This window comes from Oncorhynchus mykiss, unplaced genomic scaffold (assembly GCF_013265735.2).
Source record: "Oncorhynchus mykiss isolate Arlee unplaced genomic scaffold, USDA_OmykA_1.1 un_scaffold_308, whole genome shotgun sequence".
NCBI classification, from domain to species: Eukaryota; Metazoa; Chordata; class Actinopteri; order Salmoniformes; family Salmonidae; genus Oncorhynchus; species Oncorhynchus mykiss.
The window spans coordinates 40,334-61,677 of record NW_023493757.1 but is presented as its reverse complement, the minus strand read 5'-3'; the positions used below and the strand labels follow the sequence as shown (position 1 = coordinate 61,677).

General features: G+C 40.8%; 12 non-coding genes across 12 annotated transcripts; all 12 read left to right on the top strand.

The window, feature by feature from the left end:
• The first annotated feature begins 1,586 nt into the window (after nucleotides 1-1,586).
• On the top strand, nucleotides 1,587-1,669 carry trnal-cag. Its single transcript has one exon. It is a non-coding gene; the product is annotated as a tRNA-Leu (tRNA).
• A 1,743-nt stretch (nucleotides 1,670-3,412) lies between these two features.
• trnal-cag lies at nucleotides 3,413-3,495 on the top strand. The gene has a single exon. It is a non-coding gene; the product is annotated as a tRNA-Leu (tRNA).
• A 306-nt stretch (nucleotides 3,496-3,801) lies between these two features.
• On the top strand, nucleotides 3,802-3,883 carry trnas-aga. Its single transcript has one exon. It is a non-coding gene; the product is annotated as a tRNA-Ser (tRNA).
• A 3,181-nt stretch (nucleotides 3,884-7,064) lies between these two features.
• trnal-cag lies at nucleotides 7,065-7,147 on the top strand. The gene has a single exon. It is a non-coding gene; the product is annotated as a tRNA-Leu (tRNA).
• A 306-nt stretch (nucleotides 7,148-7,453) lies between these two features.
• Nucleotides 7,454-7,535, top strand: trnas-aga. Its single transcript has one exon. It is a non-coding gene; the product is annotated as a tRNA-Ser (tRNA).
• Nucleotides 7,536-10,701: 3,166 nt separating this feature from the next.
• On the top strand, nucleotides 10,702-10,784 carry trnal-cag. The gene has a single exon. It is a non-coding gene; the product is annotated as a tRNA-Leu (tRNA).
• A 306-nt stretch (nucleotides 10,785-11,090) lies between these two features.
• Nucleotides 11,091-11,172, top strand: trnas-aga. Its single transcript has one exon. It is a non-coding gene; the product is annotated as a tRNA-Ser (tRNA).
• Nucleotides 11,173-14,386: 3,214 nt separating this feature from the next.
• trnas-aga lies at nucleotides 14,387-14,468 on the top strand. Its single transcript has one exon. It is a non-coding gene; the product is annotated as a tRNA-Ser (tRNA).
• A 1,354-nt stretch (nucleotides 14,469-15,822) lies between these two features.
• Nucleotides 15,823-15,905, top strand: trnal-cag. The gene has a single exon. It is a non-coding gene; the product is annotated as a tRNA-Leu (tRNA).
• A 306-nt stretch (nucleotides 15,906-16,211) lies between these two features.
• trnas-aga lies at nucleotides 16,212-16,293 on the top strand. Its single transcript has one exon. It is a non-coding gene; the product is annotated as a tRNA-Ser (tRNA).
• A 1,744-nt stretch (nucleotides 16,294-18,037) lies between these two features.
• On the top strand, nucleotides 18,038-18,119 carry trnas-aga. The gene has a single exon. It is a non-coding gene; the product is annotated as a tRNA-Ser (tRNA).
• Nucleotides 18,120-19,864: 1,745 nt separating this feature from the next.
• trnas-aga lies at nucleotides 19,865-19,946 on the top strand. Its single transcript has one exon. It is a non-coding gene; the product is annotated as a tRNA-Ser (tRNA).
• Nucleotides 19,947-21,344: the final 1,398 nt, after the last annotated feature.

Below are 21,344 nucleotides of genomic sequence, written 5' to 3'. Positions count from 1 at the left end.
GACTTAATAACAAATGAATGAGGGGAACATTTTGTGTTATTGCATTATAATGAGTTACTGCATTATCTTTCAGTTGTTAAATTTCACTTTCTGTAGGCTATGCCTGTTGGCCCATTCACTCCTAACAAGCCTGTTTTCTTCTGTCAACGTTGTCGTGGCCGAGTGGTTAAGGCGATGGACTAGAAATCCATTAGGATCTTCCTGCGTAGGTTCAAATCCTGCCAACAACGAAAATGCATTTTTTTGACCCTTCCGGAGGTTGAAGTTTAGTCGTGTTTCTTATACCAATCGCATCCTCTCAGATCTCCGCAAGTACATAGGGATTAGTTGTCCATTTGGGATAGGACTGCAGGCCATCTATCCCACTTCACACCTTTACACACCTGGTTATCCAGCCTTCTAGCTCTATAGGCCACAGTAGCATAGGTTACAGGTTTGTAGTCAAGCCACAGATTTCAGGTGAGATCCCATGATACACTCAACAATACAACAACACGATTCTCATGAATAACCATGAAGCCATTTGCTAAGATTTCCCCCATTTTGACATGTGGAAACCTGTTGTCACTCTTACCCTGACGGGAAGCTCCAGACACTTTTTTGGTCCTATCTGAGGCATTTTTAAATTCATGTCAAATTGGCCATATTCTGAAGACACTCTTATAGTCTGCAGGGTAATCGAACTGGCCACATCTAAAGTCAAGCCACAGGTAACAGGTGAGAAACCTTGTTAAACCCTAAAAGAAAAAGAAAAACTCGATTGCATTGAAAATATCCATTAAGTCATTCAGGTCGCAGACTCCCCTATAGGCATGGTTTGAAACCCCCTCCTGACAACTTTTTAGCGCCTGCATGTCATGCACCTTTGTAAAATCCAGTTGAAAAATGAATGACTTAAGGTAACGTAAATGACACCTAGTTAATATGAGTAGTGAATAACTATCGTATTTGTAATATTCTGCAAAAACAGCTAGTTGATGAGAGGCTGAAAGAGAATTGCAAGAATCGCGCAATTTCACAGGCGGGCCCCAAACAGGCAAATAACAAAAATAATCTCGGAACGCAGAACTCGTCGGTCGTTGTCAGTGGATTGTATTGGCGGGAAGAACAAAAATATAGTCTGCAGGGTAATCAAAGTCGCCGCATCTAATGTCAAATCACAGGTGAGCTGCCTTGTTAAACCCTGAAAATAAATAATAACACGATTGCGTTGAAATGACTCATTAAGCCATTTGTAAGGATTTCCCCCATGTGGACCTGTTGTCACTCTTACCCTGATGGTTGCTGATATTTCCAGACACTTTTTCAGTCTTATCTGAGGAATTTTATAATTTATATCAGAATGGCCATATTCTGATGCCAGTTTAGCGCTCATTCAATGACGATTTACTACTCTTTCCCATTGAAGGCCATATTGAGGTTAAATCAATGACTGGACTTTTTAATTTATAAAAACAAATGACTATTGAAAGTGCAAGTCAGTATCGTGCATAGTTGTTCTGGTCTCTGTGGTGATTTTAGAGCGTTGTTCATATTTCTACTTTTACCGCATACACTTTAACCCGATACCCCGTTACTGTGCTGTAGTCAGGATGGCCGAGCGGTCTAAGGCGCTGCGTTCAGGTCGCAGTCTCCCATGGAGGCGTGGGTTCAAATCCCACTTCTGACAGTTTTTTAGTGCCTCTCAGGAGTCATGCTGCTCAGCAGTAATAATAAGAATGATGAAATAACAACTTCACACAGTGAAATAACAATTCATAATAAACACTCTCAAATGCAGACCTTCTGGAGCTGAGCAAAGATCAAGGTTAAATAAGAAAACAGCTGGACTTAATAACAAATGAATGAGGGGAACATTTTGTGTTATTGCATTATAATGAGTTACTGCATTATCTTTCAGTTGTTAAATTTCACTTTCTGTAGGCTATGCCTGTTGGCCCATTCACTCCTAACAAGCTTGTTTTCTTCTGTCCATGTTGTCGTGGCCGTGTGGTTAAGGCGATGGACTAGAAATCCATTAGGATCTTCCTGCGCAGGTTCAAATCCTGCCGACAACGAAAATGCATTTTTTTGACCCCTCCGGAGGTTGAAGTTTAGTCGTGTTTCTTATACCAATCGCATCCTCTCAGATCTCCGCAAGTACATATGGATTAGTTGTCCATTTGGGATAGGACTGCAGGCCATCTGTCCCACTTCACACCTTTACACACCTGGTTATCCAGCCTTCTAGCTCTATAGGCCACAGTAGCATAGGTTACAGGTTTGTAGTCAAGCCACAGATTTCAGGTGAGATCCCATGATACACTCAACAATACAACAACACGATTCTCATGAATAACCATGAAGCCATTTGCTAAGATTTCCCCCATTTTGACATGTGGAAACCTGTTGTCACTCTTACCCTGACGGGAAGCTCCAGACACTTTTTTGGTCCTAACTGAGGCATTTTTAAATTAATGTCAAATTGGCCATATTCTGAAGACACTCTTAGGCTGCAGGGTAATCGAACTGGCCACATCTAAAGTCAAGCCACAGGTAACAGGTGAGAAACCTTGTTAAACCCTAAAAGAAAAAGAAAAAACTTGATTGCATTGAAAATAACCATTAAGTCATTCAGGTCGCAGACTCCCCTATAGGCATGGTTTGAAACCCCCTCCTGACAACTTTTTAGCGCCTGCATGTCATGCACCTTTGTAAAATCCAGTTGAAAAATGAATGACTTAAGGTAACGTAAATGACACCTAGTTAATATGAGTAGTGAATAACTATCGTATTTGTAATATTCTGCAAAAACAGCTAGTTTATGAGAGGCTGAAAGAGAATTGCAAGAATCGCGCAATTTCACAGGCGGGCCCCAAACAGGCAAATAACAAAAATAATCTCGAAACGCAGAACTCGTCGGTCGTTGTCAGTGGATTGTATTGGCGGGAAGAACAAAAATATCGTCTGCAGGGTAATCAAAGTCGCCGCATCTAATGTCAAATCACAGGTGAGCTGCCTTGTTAACCCCTGAAAATAAATAATAACACGATTGCGTTGAAATGACTCATTAAGCCATTTGTAAGGATTTCCCCCATGTGGACCTGTTGTCACTCTTACCCTGATGGTTGCTGATATTTCCAGACACTTTTTCAGTCTTATCTGAGGAATTTTATCATTTATATCAGAATGGCCATATTCTGATGCCAGTTTAGCGCTCATTCAATGACGATTTACTACTCTTTCCCATTGAAGGCCATATTGAGGTTAAATCAATGACTGGACTTTTTAATTTATAAAAACAAATGACTATTGAAAGTGCAAGTCAGTATCGTGCATAGTTGTTCTGGTCTCTGTGGTGATTTTAGAGCGTTGTTCATATTTCTACTTTTACCGCATACACTTTAACCCGATACCCAGTTACTGTGCTGTAGTCAGGATGGCCGAGCGGTCTAAGGCGCTGCGTTCAGGTCGCAGTCTCCCATGGAGGCGTGGGTTCAAATCCCACTTCTGACAGTTTTTTAGTGCCTCTCAGGAGTCATGCTGCTCAGCAGTAATAATAAGAATGATGAAATAACAACTTCACACAGTGAAATAACAATTCATAATAAACACTCTCAAATGCAGACCTTCTGGAGCTGAGCAAAGATCAAGGTTAAATAAGAAAACAGCTGGACTTAATAACAAATGAATGAGGGGAACATTTTGTGTTATTGCATTATAATGAGTTACTGCATTATCTTTCAGTTGTTAAATTTCACTTTCTGTAGGCTATGCCTGTTGGCCCATTCACTCCTAACAAGCTTGTTTTCTTCTGTCAACGTTGTCGTGGCCGAGTGGTTAAGGCGATGGACTAGAAATCCATTAGGATCTTCCTGCGCAGGTTCAAATCCTGCCGACAACGAAAATGCATTTTTTTGACCCCTCCGGAGGTTGAAGTTTAGTCGTGTTTCTTATACCAATCGCATCCTCTCAGATCTCCGCAAGTACATATGGATTAGTTGTCCATTTGGGATAGGACTGCAGGCCATCTGTCCCACTTCACACCTTTACACACCTGGTTATCCAGCCTTCTAGCTCTATAGGCCACAGTAGCATAGGTTACAGGTTTGTAGTCAAGCCACAGATTTCAGGTGAGATCCCATGATACACTCAACAATACAACAACACGATTCTCATGAATAACCATGAAGCCATTTGCTAAGATTTCCCCCATTTTGACATGTGGAAACCTGTTGTCACTCTTACCCTGACGGGAAGCTCCAGACACTTTTTTGGTCCTAACTGAGGCATTTTTAAATTAATGTCAAATTGGCCATATTCTGAAGACACTCTTAGGCTGCAGGGTAATCGAACTGGCCACATCTAAAGTCAAGCCACAGGTAACAGGTGAGAAACCTTGTTAAACCCTAAAATAAAAATAAAAAACTTGATTGCATTGAAAATAACCATTAAGTCATTCAGGTCGCAGACTCCCCTATAGGCATGGTTTGAAACCCCCTCCTGACAACTTTTTAGCGCCTGCATGTCATGCACCTTTGTAAAATCCAGTTGAAAAATAAATGACTTAAGGTAACGTAAATGACACCTAGTTAATATGAGTAGTGAATAACTATCGTATTTTTAATATTCTGCAAAAACAGCTAGTTGATGAGAGGCTGAAAGAGAATTGCAAGAATCGCGCAATTTCACAGGCGGGCCCCAAACAGGCAAATAACAAAAATAACCTCGGAACGCAGAACTCGTCGGTCGTTGTCAGTGGATTGTATTGGCGGGAAGAACAAAAATATCGTCTGCAGGGTAATCGAAGTCGCCGCATCTAATGTCAAGTCACAGGTGAGCTGCCTTGTTAAACCCTAAAAATAAATAATAACACGATTGCGTTGAAATGACCCATTAAGCCATTTGTAAGGATTTCCCCCATGTGGACCTGTTTTCACTCTTACCCTGATGGTTGCTGATATTTCCAGACACTTTTTCAGTCTTATCTGAGGAATTTTATCATTTATATCAGAATGGCCATATTCTGATGCCAGTTTAGCGCTCATTCAATGACGATTTACTACTCTTTCCCATTGAAGGCCATATTGAGGTTAAATCAATGACTGGACTTGTTCATGTATAAAAACAAATGACTATTGAAAGTGCAAGTCAGTATCGTGCACAGTTGTTCTGGTCTCTGTGGTGATTTTAGAGCGTGGTTCATATTTCTACTTTTACCGCATACACTTTAACCCGATACCCAGTTACTGTGCTGTAGTCAGGATGGCCGAGCGGTCTAAGGCGCTGCGTTCAGGTCGCAGTCTCCCATGGAGGCGTGTGTTCAAATCCCACTTCTGACAGTTTTTTAGTGCCTCTCAGGAGCCATGCTGCTCAGCAGTAATAATAAGAATGATGAAATAACAACTTCACACAGTGAAATAACAATTCATAATAAACACTCTCAAATGCAGACCTTCTGGAGCTGAGCAAAGATCAAGGTTAAATAAGAAAACAGCTGGACTTAATAACAAATGAATGAGGGGAACATTTTGTGTTATTGCATTATAATGAGTTACTGCATTATCTTTCAGTTGTTAAATTTCACTTTCTGTAGGCTATGCCTGTTGGCCCATTCACTCCTAACAAGCTTGTTTTCTTCTGTCCACGTTGTCGTGGCCGTGTGGTTAAGGCGATGGACTAGAAATCCATTAGGATCTTCCTGCGCAGGTTCAAATCCTGCCGACAACGAAAATGCATTTTTTTGACCCCTCCGGAGGTTGAAGTTTAGTCGTGTTTCTTATACCAATCGCATCCTCTCAGATCTCCGCAAGTACATATGGATTAGTTGTCCATTTGGGATAGGACTGCAGGCCATCTGTCCCACTTCACACCTTTACACACCTGGTTATCCAGCCTTCTAGCTCTATAGGCCACAGTAGCATAGGTTACAGGTTTGTAGTCAAGCCACAGATTTCAGGTGAGATCCCATGATACACTCAACAATACAACAACACGATTCTCATGAATAACCATGAAGCCATTTGCTAAGATTTCCCCCATTTTGACATGTGGAAACCTGTTGTCACTCTTACCCTGACGGGAAGCTCCAGACACTTTTTTGGTCCTAACTGAGGCATTTTTAAATTAATGTCAAATTGGCCATATTCTGAAGACACTCTTAGGCTGCAGGGTAATCGAACTGGCCACATCTAAAGTCAAGCCACAGGTAACAGGTGAGAAACCTTGTTAAACCCTAAAAGAAAAAAAAAAAACTTGATTGCATTGAAAATAACCATTAAGTCATTCAGGTCGCAGACTCCCCTATAGGCATGGTTTGAAACCCCCTCCTGACAACTTTTTAGCGCCTGCATGTCATGCACCTTTGTAAAATCCAGTTGAAAAATGAATGACTTAAGGTAACGTAAATGACACCTAGTTAATATGAGTAGTGAATAACTATCGTATTTGTAATATTCTACAAAAACAGCTAGTTGATGAGAGGCTGAAAGAGAATTGCAAGAATCGCGCAATTTCACAGGCGGGCCCCAAACAGGCAAATAACAAAAATAATCTCGAAACGCAGAACTCGTCGGTCGTTGTCAGTGGATTGTATTGGCGGGAAGAACAAAAATATCGTCTGCAGGGTAATCAAAGTCGCCGCATCTAATGTCAAATCACAGGTGAGCTGCCTTGTTAACCCCTGAAAATAAATAATAACACGATTGCGTTGAAATGACTCATTAAGCCATTTGTAAGGATTTCCCCCATGTGGACCTGTTGTCACTCTTACCCTGATGGTTGCTGATATTTCCAGACACTTTTTCAGTCTTATCTGAGGAATTTTATCATTTATATCAGAATGGCCATATTCTGATGCCAGTTTAGCGCTCATTCAATGACGATTTACTACTCTTTCCCATTGAAGGCCATATTGAGGTTAAATCAATGACTGGACTTTTTAATTTATAAAAACAAATGACTATTGAAAGTGCAAGTCAGTATCGTGCATAGTTGTTCTGGTCTCTGTGGTGATTTTAGAGCGTTGTTCATATTTCTACTTTTACCGCATACACTTTAACCCGATACCCAGTTACTGTGCTGTAGTCAGGATGGCCGAGCGGTCTAAGGCGCTGCGTTCAGGTCGCAGTCTCCCATGGAGGCGTGGGTTCAAATCCCACTTCTGACAGTTTTTTAGTGCCTCTCAGGAGTCATGCTGCTCAGCAGTAATAATAAGAATGATGAAATAACAACTTCACACAGTGAAATAACAATTCATAATAAACACTCTCAAATGCAGACCTTCTGGAGCTGAGCAAAGATCAAGGTTAAATAAGAAAACAGCTGGACTTAATAACAAATGAATGAGGGGAACATTTTGTGTTATTGCATTATAATGAGTTACTGCATTATCTTTCAGTTGTTAAATTTCACTTTCTGTAGGCTATGCCTGTTGGCCCATTCACTCCTAACAAGCTTGTTTTCTTCTGTCAACGTTGTCGTGGCCGAGTGGTTAAGGCGATGGACTAGAAATCCATTAGGATCTTCCTGCGCAGGTTCAAATCCTGCCGACAACGAAAATGCATTTTTTTGACCCCTCCGGAGGTTGAAGTTTAGTCGTGTTTCTTATACCAATCGCATCCTCTCAGATCTCCGCAAGTACATATGGATTAGTTGTCCATTTGGGATAGGACTGCAGGCCATCTGTCCCACTTCACACCTTTACACACCTGGTTATCCAGCCTTCTAGCTCTATAGGCCACAGGTTTGTAGTCAAGCCACAGATTTCAGGTGAGATCCCATGATACACTCAACAATACAACAACACGATTCTCATGAATAACCATGAAGCCATTTGCTAAGATTTCCCCCATTTTGACATGTGGAAACCTGTTGTCACTCTTACCCTGACGGGAAGCTCCAGACACTTTTTTGGTCCTAACTGAGGCATTTTTAAATTAATGTCAAATTGGCCATATTCTGAAGACACTCTTAGGCTGCAGGGTAATCGAACTGGCCACATCTAAAGTCAAGCCACAGGTAACAGGTGAGAAACCTTGTTAAACCCTAAAATAAAAATAAAAAACTTGATTGCATTGAAAATAACCATTAAGTCATTCAGGTCGCAGACTCCCCTATAGGCATGGTTTGAAACCCCCTCCTGACAACTTTTTAGCGCCTGCATGTCATGCACCTTTGTAAAATCCAGTTGAAAAATAAATGACTTAAGGTAACGTAAATGACACCTAGTTAATATGAGTAGTGAATAACTATCGTATTTTTAATATTCTGCAAAAACAGCTAGTTGATGAGAGGCTGAAAGAGAATTGCAAGAATCGCGCAATTTCACAGGCGGGCCCCAAACAGGCAAATAACAAAAATAACCTCGGAACGCAGAACTCGTCGGTCGTTGTCAGTGGATTGTATTGGCGGGAAGAACAAAAATATCGTCTGCAGGGTAATCGAAGTCGCCGCATCTAATGTCAAGTCACAGGTGAGCTGCCTTGTTAAACCCTAAAAATAAATAATAACACGATTGCGTTGAAATGACCCATTAAGCCATTTGTAAGGATTTCCCCCATGTGGACCTGTTTTCACTCTTACCCTGATGGTTGCTGATATTTCCAGACACTTTTTCAGTCTTATCTGAGGAATTTTATCATTTATATCAGAATGGCCATATTCTGATGCCAGTTTAGCGCTCATTCAATGACGATTTACTACTCTTTCCCATTGAAGGCCATATTGAGGTTAAATCAATGACTGGACTTGTTCATGTATAAAAACAAATGACTATTGAAAGTGCAAGTCAGTATCGTGCACAGTTGTTCTGGTCTCTGTGGTGATTTTAGAGCGTGGTTCATATTTCTACTTTTACCGCATACACTTTAACCCGATACCCAGTTACTGTGCTGTAGTCAGGATGGCCGAGCGGTCTAAGGCGCTGCGTTCAGGTCGCAGTCTCCCATGGAGGCGTGTGTTCAAATCCCACTTCTGACAGTTTTTTAGTGCCTCTCAGGAGCCATGCTGCTCAGCAGTAATAATAAGAATGATGAAATAACAACTTCACACAGTGAAATAACAATTCATAATAAACACTCTCAAATGCAGACCTTCTGGAGCTGAGCAAAGATCAAGGTTAAATAAGAAAACAGCTGGACTTAATAACAAATGAATGAGGGGAACATTTTGTGTTATTGCATTATAATGAGTTACTGCATTATCTTTCAGTTGTTAAATTTCACTTTCTGTAGGCTATGCCTGTTGGCCCATTCACTCCTAACAAGCTTGTTTTCTTCTGTCCACGTTGTCGTGGCCGTGTGGTTAAGGCGATGGACTAGAAATCCATTAGGATCTTCCTGCGCAGGTTCAAATCCTGCCGACAACGAAAATGCATTTTTTTGACCCCTCCGGAGGTTGAAGTTTAGTCGTGTTTCTTATACCAATCGCATCCTCTCAGATCTCCGCAAGTACATATGGATTAGTTGTCCATTTGGGATAGGACTGCAGGCCATCTGTCCCACTTCACACCTTTACACACCTGGTTATCCAGCCTTCTAGCTCTATAGGCCACAGTAGCATAGGTTACAGGTTTGTAGTCAAGCCACAGATTTCAGGTGAGATCCCATGATACACTCAACAATACAACAACACGATTCTCATGAATAACCATGAAGCCATTTGCTAAGATTTCCCCCATTTTGACATGTGGAAACCTGTTGTCACTCTTACCCTGACGGGAAGCTCCAGACACTTTTTTGGTCCTAACTGAGGCATTTTTAAATTAATGTCAAATTGGCCATATTCTGAAGACACTCTTAGGCTGCAGGGTAATCGAACTGGCCACATCTAAAGTCAAGCCACAGGTAACAGGTGAGAAACCTTGTTAAACCCTAAAAGAAAAATAAAAAACTTGATTGCATTGAAAATAACCATTAAGTCATTCAGGTCGCAGAATCCCCTATAGGCATGGTTTGAAACCCCCTCCTGACAACTTTTTAGCGCCTGCATGTCATGCACCTTTGTAAAATCCAGTTGAAAAATGAATGACTTAAGGTAACGTAAATGACACCTAGTTAATATGAGTAGTGAATAACTATCGTATTTGTAATATTCTGCAAAAACAGCTAGTTGATGAGAGGCTGAAAGAGAATTGCAAGAATCGCGCAATTTCACAGGCGGGCCCCAAACAGGCAAATAACAAAAATAATCTCGAAACGCAGAACTCGTCGGTCGTTGTCAGTGGATTGTATTGGCGGGAAGAACAAAAATATCGTCTGCAGGGTAATCAAAGTCGCCGCATCTAATGTCAAATCACAGGTGAGCTGCCTTGTTAACCCCTGAAAATAAATAATAACACGATTGCGTTGAAATGACTCATTAAGCCATTTGTAAGGATTTCCCCCATGTGGACCTGTTGTCACTCTTACCCTGATGGTTGCTGATATTTCCAGACACTTTTTCAGTCTTATCTGAGGAATTTTATCATTTATATCAGAATGGCCATATTCTGATGCCAGTTTAGCGCTCATTCAATGACGATTTACTACTCTTTCCCATTGAAGGCCATATTGAGGTTAAATCAATGACTGGACTTTTTAATTTATAAAAACAAATGACTATTGAAAGTGCAAGTCAGTATCGTGCATAGTTGTTCTGGTCTCTGTGGTGATTTTAGAGCGTTGTTCATATTTCTACTTTTACCGCATACACTTTAACCCGATACCCAGTTACTGTGCTGTAGTCAGGATGGCCGAGCGGTCTAAGGCGCTGCGTTCAGGTCGCAGTCTCCCATGGAGGCGTGGGTTCAAATCCCACTTCTGACAGTTTTTTAGTGCCTCTCAGGAGTCATGCTGCTCAGCAGTAATAATAAGAATGATGAAATAACAACTTCACACAGTGAAATAACAATTCATAATAAACACTCTCAAATGCAGACCTTCTGGAGCTGAGCAAAGATCAAGGTTAAATAAGAAAACAGCTGGACTTAATAACAAATGAATGAGGGGAACATTTTGTGTTATTGCATTATAATGAGTTACTGCATTATCTTTCAGTTGTTAAATTTCACTTTCTGTAGGCTATGCCTGTTGGCCCATTCACTCCTAACAAGCTTGTTTTCTTCTGTCAACGTTGTCGTGGCCGAGTGGTTAAGGCGATGGACTAGAAATCCATTAGGATCTTCCTGCGCAGGTTCAAATCCTGCCGACAACGAAAATGCATTTTTTTGACCCCTCCGGAGGTTGAAGTTTAGTCGTGTTTCTTATACCAATCGCATCCTCTCAGATCTCCGCAAGTACATATGGATTAGTTGTCCATTTGGGATAGGACTGCAGGCCATCTGTCCCACTTCACACCTTTACACACCTGGTTATCCAGCCTTCTAGCTCTATAGGCCACAGTAGCATAGGTTACAGGTTTGTAGTCAAGCCACAGATTTCAGGTGAGATCCCATGATACACTCAACAATACAACAACACGATTCTCATGAATAACCATGAAGCCATTTGCTAAGATTTCCCCCATTTTGACATGTGGAAACCTGTTGTCACTCTTACCCTGACGGGAAGCTCCAGACACTTTTTTGGTCCTAACTGAGGCATTTTTAAATTAATGTCAAATTGGCCATATTCTGAAGACACTCTTAGGCTGCAGGGTAATCGAACTGGCCACATCTAAAGTCAAGACACAGGTAACAGGTGAGAAACCTTGTTAAACCCTAAAATAAAAATAAAAAACTTGATTGCATTGAAAATAACCATTAAGTCATTCAGGTCGCAGACTCCCCTATAGGCATGGTTTGAAACCCCCTCCTGACAACTTTTTAGCGCCTGCATGTCATGCACCTTTGTAAAATCCAGTTGAAAAATAAATGACTTAAGGTAACGTAAATGACACCTAGTTAATATGAGTAGTGAATAACTATCGTATTTTTAATATTCTGCAAAAACAGCTAGTTGATGAGAGGCTGAAAGAGAATTGCAAGAATCGCGCAATTTCACAGGCGGGCCCCAAACAGGCAAATAACAAAAATAACCTCGGAACGCAGAACTCGTCGGTCGTTGTCAGTGGATTGTATTGGCGGGAAGAACAAAAATATCGTCTGCAGGGTAATCGAAGTCGCCGCATCTAATGTCAAGTCACAGGTGAGCTGCCTTGTTAAACCCTAAAAATAAATAATAACACGATTGCGTTGAAATGACCCATTAAGCCATTTGTAAGGATTTCCCCCATGTGGACCTGTTTTCACTCTTACCCTGATGGTTGCTGATATTTCCAGACACTTTTTCAGTCTTATCTGAGGAATTTTATCATTTATATCAGAATGGCCATATTCTGATGCCAGTTTAGCGCTCATTCAATGACGATTTACTACTCTTTCCCATTGAAGGCCATATTGAGGTTAACCTTTCTGATCTCCCCATCCCGGATCCGGGTTCGTGAATACAGACTCAAGCTCATTACCATAACGCAACGTTAACTATTCATGAAAATCGCAAATGAAATGAAATAAATATGCCATCTCTCAAGCTTAGCCTTTTGTTAACAACACTGTCATCTCAGATTTTCAAAATATGCTTCTCAACCATTGCAAAACAAGCATTTGTGTAACAGTATTGATGGCTAACGTAGCATTTAGCATTAGCATTCAGCTGGCAACATTTACACAAAAAAACAGAAAAGCATTCAAAAAAATCATTTACCTTTGAAGAACTTCAGATGTTTTCAATGAGGAGACTCTCAGATAGCAAATGTTCAGTTTTTCCTGAAAGATTATTTGTTTAGGACAAATCGCTCCGTTTTCTGCGTCACGTTTAGCTATGAAAAAACCCCTGTATCCAGGATTGTGTAAATCTATCAGCAAGCTCATTAGCATAACACAACGTTAACTATTTATGAAAATCGCAAATGAAATGAAATAAATATGCCATCTCTCAAGCTTAGCCTTTTGTAAACAACACTGTCATCTCAGATTTTCAAAATATGCTTCTCAACCATAGGAAAACAATCATTTGTGTAAAAGTAGCTAGCTAGAGTTAGCATTTCGCGTTAGCATTTAGCGTTAGCATTAGCGTTAGCATCCAGCACGCAACATTAACAAAAACATAAAAGCCTTCAAATAAAATCATTTACCTTTGAAGAACTTCTGATGTTTTCAATGAGGATACTCTCAGTTAGATAGCAGATGCTCAGTTTTTCCAAAAAGATTCCTTGTGTATTAGAAATAGCTCCGTTTTATACATCACATTTGGCTACCAAAAAAAATCCATAAATTCAGTCCTCAAAACGCAAACTTTTTTCCAAATTAACTCCATAATATCGACTGAAAACATGGCAAACGTTTTTTAGAATCAAGCCTCAAGGTGTTTTTCACATATCTCTTCATTGATACATCGTTCTTGGACACATGCTTTATCTCCTGAATCCCAGGAGAAAATGACCGCACCTGAAGATTACGCACAAATTTAGACAAAGGACACCGGGCGGACCTCTGGAAAATGTAGTCTCTTATGGCCAATCTTCCAATGATATGCCTACAAATACGTCACAATGCTGCTAAGACCTTGGGCGAACGACAGAAAGTGTAGGCTCATTCCTTGCGCAATCACAGCCATATAAGGAGAGAATGGAAAACAGAGCTTCAGAAATTCTGCTAATTCCTGGGTGATGCATCATCTTGGTTTCGCCTGTAGAATGAGTTCTGGGGCACTTACAGACAAAATCTTTGCAGATTCTGAAACTTCAGAGTGTTTTCTTTCCAAAACTGTCAAGAATATGCATAGTCGAGCATCTTTTCGTGACAAAATATCGCGCTTAAAACGGGAACGTTTTTTATCCAAAAATGAAATAGCGCCCCTAGAGCTCTAAGAGGTTAAATCAATGACTGGACTTGTTCATGTATAAAAACAAATGACTATTGAAAGTGCAAGTCAGTATCGTGCACAGTTGTTCTGGTCTCTGTGGTGATTTTAGAGCGTGGTTCATATTTCTACTTTTACCGCATACACTTTAACCCGATACCCAGTTACTGTGCTGTAGTCAGGATGGCCGAGCGGTCTAAGGCGCTGCGTTCAGGTCGCAGTCTCCCATGGAGGCGTGTGTTCAAATCCCACTTCTGACAGTTTTTTAGTGCCTCTCAGGAGCCATGCTGCTCAGCAGTAATAATAAGAATGATGAAATAACAACTTCACACAGTGAAATAACAATTCATAATAAACACTCTCAAATGCAGACCTTCTGGAGCTGAGCAAAGATCAAGGTTAAATAAGAAAACAGCTGGACTTAATAACAAATGAATGAGGGGAACATTTTGTGTTATTGCATTATAATGAGTTACTGCATTATCTTTCAGTTGTTAAATTTCACTTTCTGTAGGCTATGCCTGTTGGCCCATTCACTCCTAACAAGCCTGTTTTCTTCTGTCAAAGTTGTCGTGGCCGAGTGGTTAAGGCGATGGACTAGAAATCCATTAGGATGTTCCTGCGCAGGTTCAAATCCTGCCGACAACGAAAATGCTTTTTTTTGACCCCTCCGGAGGTTGAAGTTTAGTCGTGTTTCTTATACCAATCGCATCCTCTCAGATCTCCGCAAGTACATAGGGATTAGTTGTCCATTTGGGATAGGACTGCAGGCCATCTGTCCCACTTCACACCTTTACACACCTGGTTATCCAGCCTTCTAGCTCTATAGGCCACAGTAGCATAGGTTACAGGTTTGTAGTCAAGCCACAGATTTCAGATGAGATCCCATGATACACTCAACAATACAACAACACGATTCTCATGAATAACCATTAAGCCATTTGCTAAGATTTCCCCCATTTTGACATGTGGAAACCTGTTGTCACTCTTACCCTGACGGGAAGCTCCAGACACTTTTTTGGTCCTATCTGAGGCATTTTTAAATTCATGTCAAATTGGCCATATTCTGAAGACACTCTTAGGCTGCAGGGTAATCGAACTGGCCACATCTAAAGTCAAGCCACAGGTAACAGGTGAAAAACCTTGTTAAACCCTAAAAGAAAAAGAAAAAACTCGATTGCATTGAAAATAACCATTAAGTCATTCAGGTCGCAGCTCCCCTATAGGCATGGTTTGAAACCCCCTCCTGACAACTTTTTAGCGCCTGCATGTCATGCACCTTTGTAAAATCCAGTTGAAAAATAAATGACTTAAGGTAACGTAAATGACACCTAGTTAATATGAGTAGTGAATAACTATCGTATTTTTAATATTCTGCAAAAACAGCTAGTTGATGAGAGGCTGAAAGAGAATTGCAAGAATCGCGCAATTTCACAGGCGGGCCCCAAACAGGCAAATAACAAAAATAACCTCGGAACGCAGAACTCGTCGGTCGTTGTCAGTGGATTGTATTGGCGGGAAGAACAAAAATATCGTCTGCAGGGTAATCAAAGTCGCCGCATCTAATGTCAAGTCACAGGTGAGCTGCCTTGTTAACCCCTGAAAATAAATAATAACACGATTGCGTTGAAATGACTCATTAAGCCATTTGTAAGGATTTCCCCCATGTGGACCTGTTGTCACTCTTACCCTGATGGTTGCTGATATTTCCAGACACTTTTTCAGTCTTATCTGAGGAATTTTATCATTTATATCAGAATGGCCATATTCTGATGCCAGTTTAGCGCTCATTCAATGACGATTTACTACTCTTTCCCATTGAAGGCCATATTGAGGTTAAATCAATGACTGGACTTTTTAATTTATAAAAACAAATGACTATTGAAAGTGCAAGTCAGTATCGTGCATAGTTGTTCTGGTCTCTGTGGTGATTTTAGAGCGTTGTTCATATTTCTACTTTTACCGCATACACTTTAACCCGATACCCAGTTACTGTGCTGTAGTCAGGATGGCCGAGCGGTCTAAGGCGCTGCGTTCAGGTCGCAGTCTCCCATGGAGGCGTGGGTTCAAATCCCACTTCTGACAGTTTTTTAGTGCCTCTCAGGAGTCATGCTGCTCAGCAGTAATAATAAGAATGATGAAATAACAACTTCACACAGTGAAATAACAATTCATAATAAACACTCTCAAATGCAGACCTTCTGGAGCTGAGCAAAGATCAAGGTTAAATAAGAAAACAGCTGGACTTAATAACAAATGAATGAGGGGAACATTTTGTGTTATTGCATTATAATGAGTTACTGCATTATCTTTCAGTTGTTAAATTTCACTTTCTGTAGGCTATGCCTGTTGGCCCATTCACTCCTAACAAGCTTGTTTTCTTCTGTCAATGTTGTCGTGGCCGAGTGGTTAAGGCGATGGACTAGAAATCCATTAGGATCTTCCTGCGCAGGTTCAAATCCTGCTGACAACGAAAATGCTTTTTTTTGACCCCTCCGGAGGTTGAAGTTTAGTCGTGTTTCTTATACCAATCGCATCCTCTCAGATCTCCGCAAGTACATATGGATTAGTTGTCCATTTGGGATAGGACTGCAGGCCATCTGTCCCACTTCACACCTTTACACACCTGGTTATCCAGCCTTCTAGCTCTATAGGCCACAGTAGCATAGGTTACAGGTTTGTAGTCAAGCCACAGATTTCAGGTGAGATCCCATGATACACTCAACAATACAACAACACGATTCTCATGAATAACCATGAAGCCATTTGCTAAGATTTCCCCCATTTTGACATGTGGAAACCTGTTGTCACTCTTACCCTGACGGGAAGCTCCAGACACTTTTTTGGTCCTAACTGAGGCATTTTTAAATTAATGTCAAATTGGCCATATTCTGAAGACACTCTTAGGCTGCAGGGTAATCGAACTGGCCACATCTAAAGTCAAGCCACAGGTAACAGGTGAGAAACCTTGTTAAACCCTAAAATAAAAATAAAAAACTTGATTGCATTGAAAATAACCATTAAGTCATTCAGGTCGCAGACTCCCCTATAGGCATGGTTTGAAACCCCCTCCTGACAACTTTTTAGCGCCTGCATGTCATGCACCTTTGTAAAATCCAGTTGAAAAATAAATGACTTAAGGTAACGTAAATGACACCTAGTTAATATGAGTAGTGAATAACTATCGTATTTTTAATATTCTGCAAAAACAGCTAGTTGATGAGAGGCTGAAAGAGAATTGCAAGAATCGCGCAATTTCACAGGCGGGCCCCAAACAGGCAAATAACAAAAATAACCTCGGAACGCAGAACTCGTCGGTCGTTGTCAGTGGATTGTATTGGCGGGAAGAACAAAAATATCGTCTGCAGGGTAATCGAAGTCGCCGCATCTAATGTCAAGTCACAGGTGAGCTGCCTTGTTAAACCCTAAAAATAAATAATAACACGATTGCGTTGAAATGACCCATTAAGCCATTTGTAAGGATTTCCCCCATGTGGACCTGTTTTCACTCTTACCCTGATGGTTGCTGATATTTCCAGACACTTTTTCAGTCTTATCTGAGGAATTTTATCATTTATATCAGAATGGCCATATTCTGATGCCAGTTTAGCGCTCATTCAATGACGATTTACTACTCTTTCCCATTGAAGGCCATATTGAGGTTAAATCAATGACTGGACTTGTTCATGTATAAAAACAAATGACTATTGAAAGTGCAAGTCAGTATCGTGCACAGTTGTTCTGGTCTCTGTGGTGATTTTAGAGCGTGGTTCATATTTCTACTTTTACCGCATACACTTTAACCCGATACCCAGTTACTGTGCTGTAGTCAGGATGGCCGAGCGGTCTAAGGCGCTGCGTTCAGGTCGCAGTCTCCCATGGAGGCGTGTGTTCAAATCCCACTTCTGACAGTTTTTTAGTGCCTCTCAGGAGCCATGCTGCTCAGCAGTAATAATAAGAATGATGAAATAACAACTTCACACAGTGAAATAACAATTCATAATAAACACTCTCAAATGCAGACCTTCTGGAGCTGAGCAAAGATCAAGGTTAAATAAGAAAACAGCTGGACTTAATAACAAATGAATGAGGGGAACATTTTGTGTTATTGCATTATAATGAGTTACTGCATTATCTTTCAGTTGTTAAATTTCACTTTCTGTAGGCTATGCCTGTTGGCCCATTCACTCCTAACAAGCCTGTTTTCTTCTGTCAAAGTTGTCGTGGCCGAGTGGTTAAGGCGATGGACTAGAAATCCATTAGGATGTTCCTGCGCAGGTTCAAATCCTGCCGACAACGAAAATGCTTTTTTTTGACCCCTCCGGAGGTTGAAGTTTAGTCGTGTTTCTTATACCAATCGCATCCTCTCAGATCTCCGCAAGTACATAGGGATTAGTTGTCCATTTGGGATAGGACTGCAGGCCATCTGTCCCACTTCACACCTTTACACACCTGGTTATCCAGCCTTCTAGCTCTATAGGCCACAGTAGCATAGGTTACAGGTTTGTAGTCAAGCCACAGATTTCAGATGAGATCCCATGATACACTCAACAATACAACAACACGATTCTCATGAATAACCATTAAGCCATTTGCTAAGATTTCCCCCATTTTGACATGTGGAAACCTGTTGTCACTCTTACCCTGACGGGAAGCTCCAGACACTTTTTTGGTCCTATCTGAGGCATTTTTAAATTCATGTCAAATTGGCCATATTCTGAAGACACTCTTAGGCTGCAGGGTAATCGAACTGGCCACATCTAAAGTCAAGCCACAGGTAACAGGTGAAAAACCTTGTTAAACCCTAAAAGAAAAAGAAAAAACTCGATTGCATTGAAAATAACCATTAAGTCATTCAGGTCGCAGACTCCCCTATAGGCATGGTTTGAAACCCCCTCCTGACAATTTTTTAGCGCCTGCATGTCATGCACCTTTGTAAAATCCAGTTTGAAAAATAAATGACTTAAGGTAACGTAAATGACACCTAGTTAATATGAGTAGTGAATAACTATCGTATTTTTAATATTCTGCAAAAACAGCTAGTTGATGAGAGGCTGAAAGAGAATTGCAAGAATCGCGCAATTTCACAGGCGGGCCCCAAACAGGCAAATAACAAAAATAATCTCGGAACGCAGAACTCGTCGGTCGTTGTCAGTGGATTGTATTGGCGGGAAGAACAAAAATATCGTCTGCAGGGTAATCAAAGTCGCCGCATCTAATGTCAAGTCACAGGTGAGCTGCCTTGTTAAACCCTAAAAATAAATAATAACACGATTGCGTTGAAATGACTCATTAAGCCATTTGTAAGGATTTCCCCCATGTGGACCTGTTGTCACTCTTACCCTGATGGTTGCTGATATTTCCAGACACTTTTTCAGTCTTATCTGAGGAATTTTATCATTTATATCAGAATGGCCATATTCTGATGCCAGTTTAGCGCTCATTCAATGACGATTTACTACTCTTTCCCATTGAAGGCCATATTGAGGTTAAATCAATGACTGGACTTTTTAATTTATAAAAACAAATGACTATTGAAAGTGCAAGTCAGTATCGTGCATAGTTGTTCTGGTCTCTGTGGTGATTTTAGAGCGTGGTTCATATTTCTACTTTTACCGCATACACTTTAACCCGATACCCAGTTACTGTGCTGTAGTCAGGATGGCCGAGTGGTCTAAGGCGCTGTGTTCAGGTCGCAGTCTCCCATGGAGGCGTGTGTTCAAATCCCACTTCTGACAGTTTTTTAGTGCCTCTCAGGAGCCATGCTGCTCAGCAGTAATAATAAGAATGATGAAATAACAACTTCACACAGTGAAATAACAATTCATAATAAACACTCTCAAATGCAGACCTTCTGGAGCTGAGCAAAGATCAAGGTTAAATAAGAAAACAGCTGGACTTAATAACAAATGAATGAGGGGAACATTTTGTGTTATTGCATTATAATGAGTTACTGCATTATCTTTCAGTTGTTAAATTTCACTTTCTGTAGGCTATGCCTGTTGGCCCATTCACTCCTAACAAGCCTGTTTTCTTCTGTCAACGTTGTCGTGGCCGAGTGGTTAAGGCGATGGACTAGAAATCCATTAGGATGTTCCTGCGCAGGTTCAAATCCTGCCGACAACGAAAATGCTTTTTTTTGACCCCTCCGGAGGTTGAAGTTTAGTCGTGTTTCTTATACCAATCGCATCCTCTCAGATCTCCGCAAGTACATAGGGATTAGTTGTCCATTTGGGATAGGACTGCAGGCCATCTGTCCCACTTCACACCTTTACACACCTGGTTATCCAGCCTTCTAGCTCTATAGGCCACAGTAGCATAGGTTACAGGTTTGTAGTCAAGCCACAGATTTCAGATGAGATCCCATGATACACTCAACAATACAACAACACGATTCTCATGAATAACCATTAAGCCATTTGCTAAGATTTCCCCCATTTTGACATGTGGAAACCTGTTGTCACTCTTACCCTGACGGGAAGATCCAGACACTTTTTTGGTCCTATCTGAGGCATTTTTAAATTCATGTCAAATTGGCCATATTCTGAAGACACTCTTATAGTCTGCAGGGTAATCGAACTGGCCACATCTAAAGTCAAGCCACAGGTAACAGGTGAGAAACCTTGTTAAACCCTAAAAGAAAAAGAAAAAACTTGATTGCATTGAAAATAACCATTAAGTCATTCAGGTCGCAGACTCCCCTATAGGCATGGTTTGAAACCCCCTCCTGACAATTTTTTAGCGCCTGCATGTCATGCACCTTTGTAAAATCCAGTTTGAAAAATAAATGACTTAAGGTAACGTAAATGACACCTAGTTAATATGAGTAGTGAATAACTATCATATTTTTAATATTCTGCAAAAACAGCTAGTTGATGAGAGGCTGAAAGAGAATTGCAAGAATCGCGCAATTTCACAGGCAGGCCCCAAACAGGCAAATAACAAAAATAATCTCGGAACGCAGAACTCGTCGGTCGTTGTCAGTGGATTGTATTGGCGGGAAGAACAAAAATATTGTCTGCAGGGTAATCAAAGTCGCCGCATCTAATGTCAAGTCACAGGTGAGCTGCCTTGTTAAACCCTAAAAATAAATAATAACACGATTGCGTTGAAATGACTCATTAAGCCATTTGTAAGGATTTCCCCCATGTGGACCTGTTGTCACTCTTACCCTGATGGTTGCTGATATTTCCAGACACTTTTTCAGTCTTATCTGAGGAATTTTATCATTTATATCAGAATGGCCATATTCTGATGCCAGTTTAGCGCTCATTCAATGACGATTTACTACTCTTTCCCATTGAAGGCCATATTGAGGTTAAATCAATGACTGGACTTTTTAATTTATAAAAACAAATGACTATTGAAAGTGCAAGTCAGTATCGTGCATAGTTGTTCTGGTCTCTGTGGTGATTTTAGAGCGTTGTTCATATTTCTACTTTTACCGCATACACTTTAACCCGGTACCCGGTTACTGTGCTGTAGTCAGGATGGCCGAGCGGTCTAAGGCGCTGCGTTCAGGTC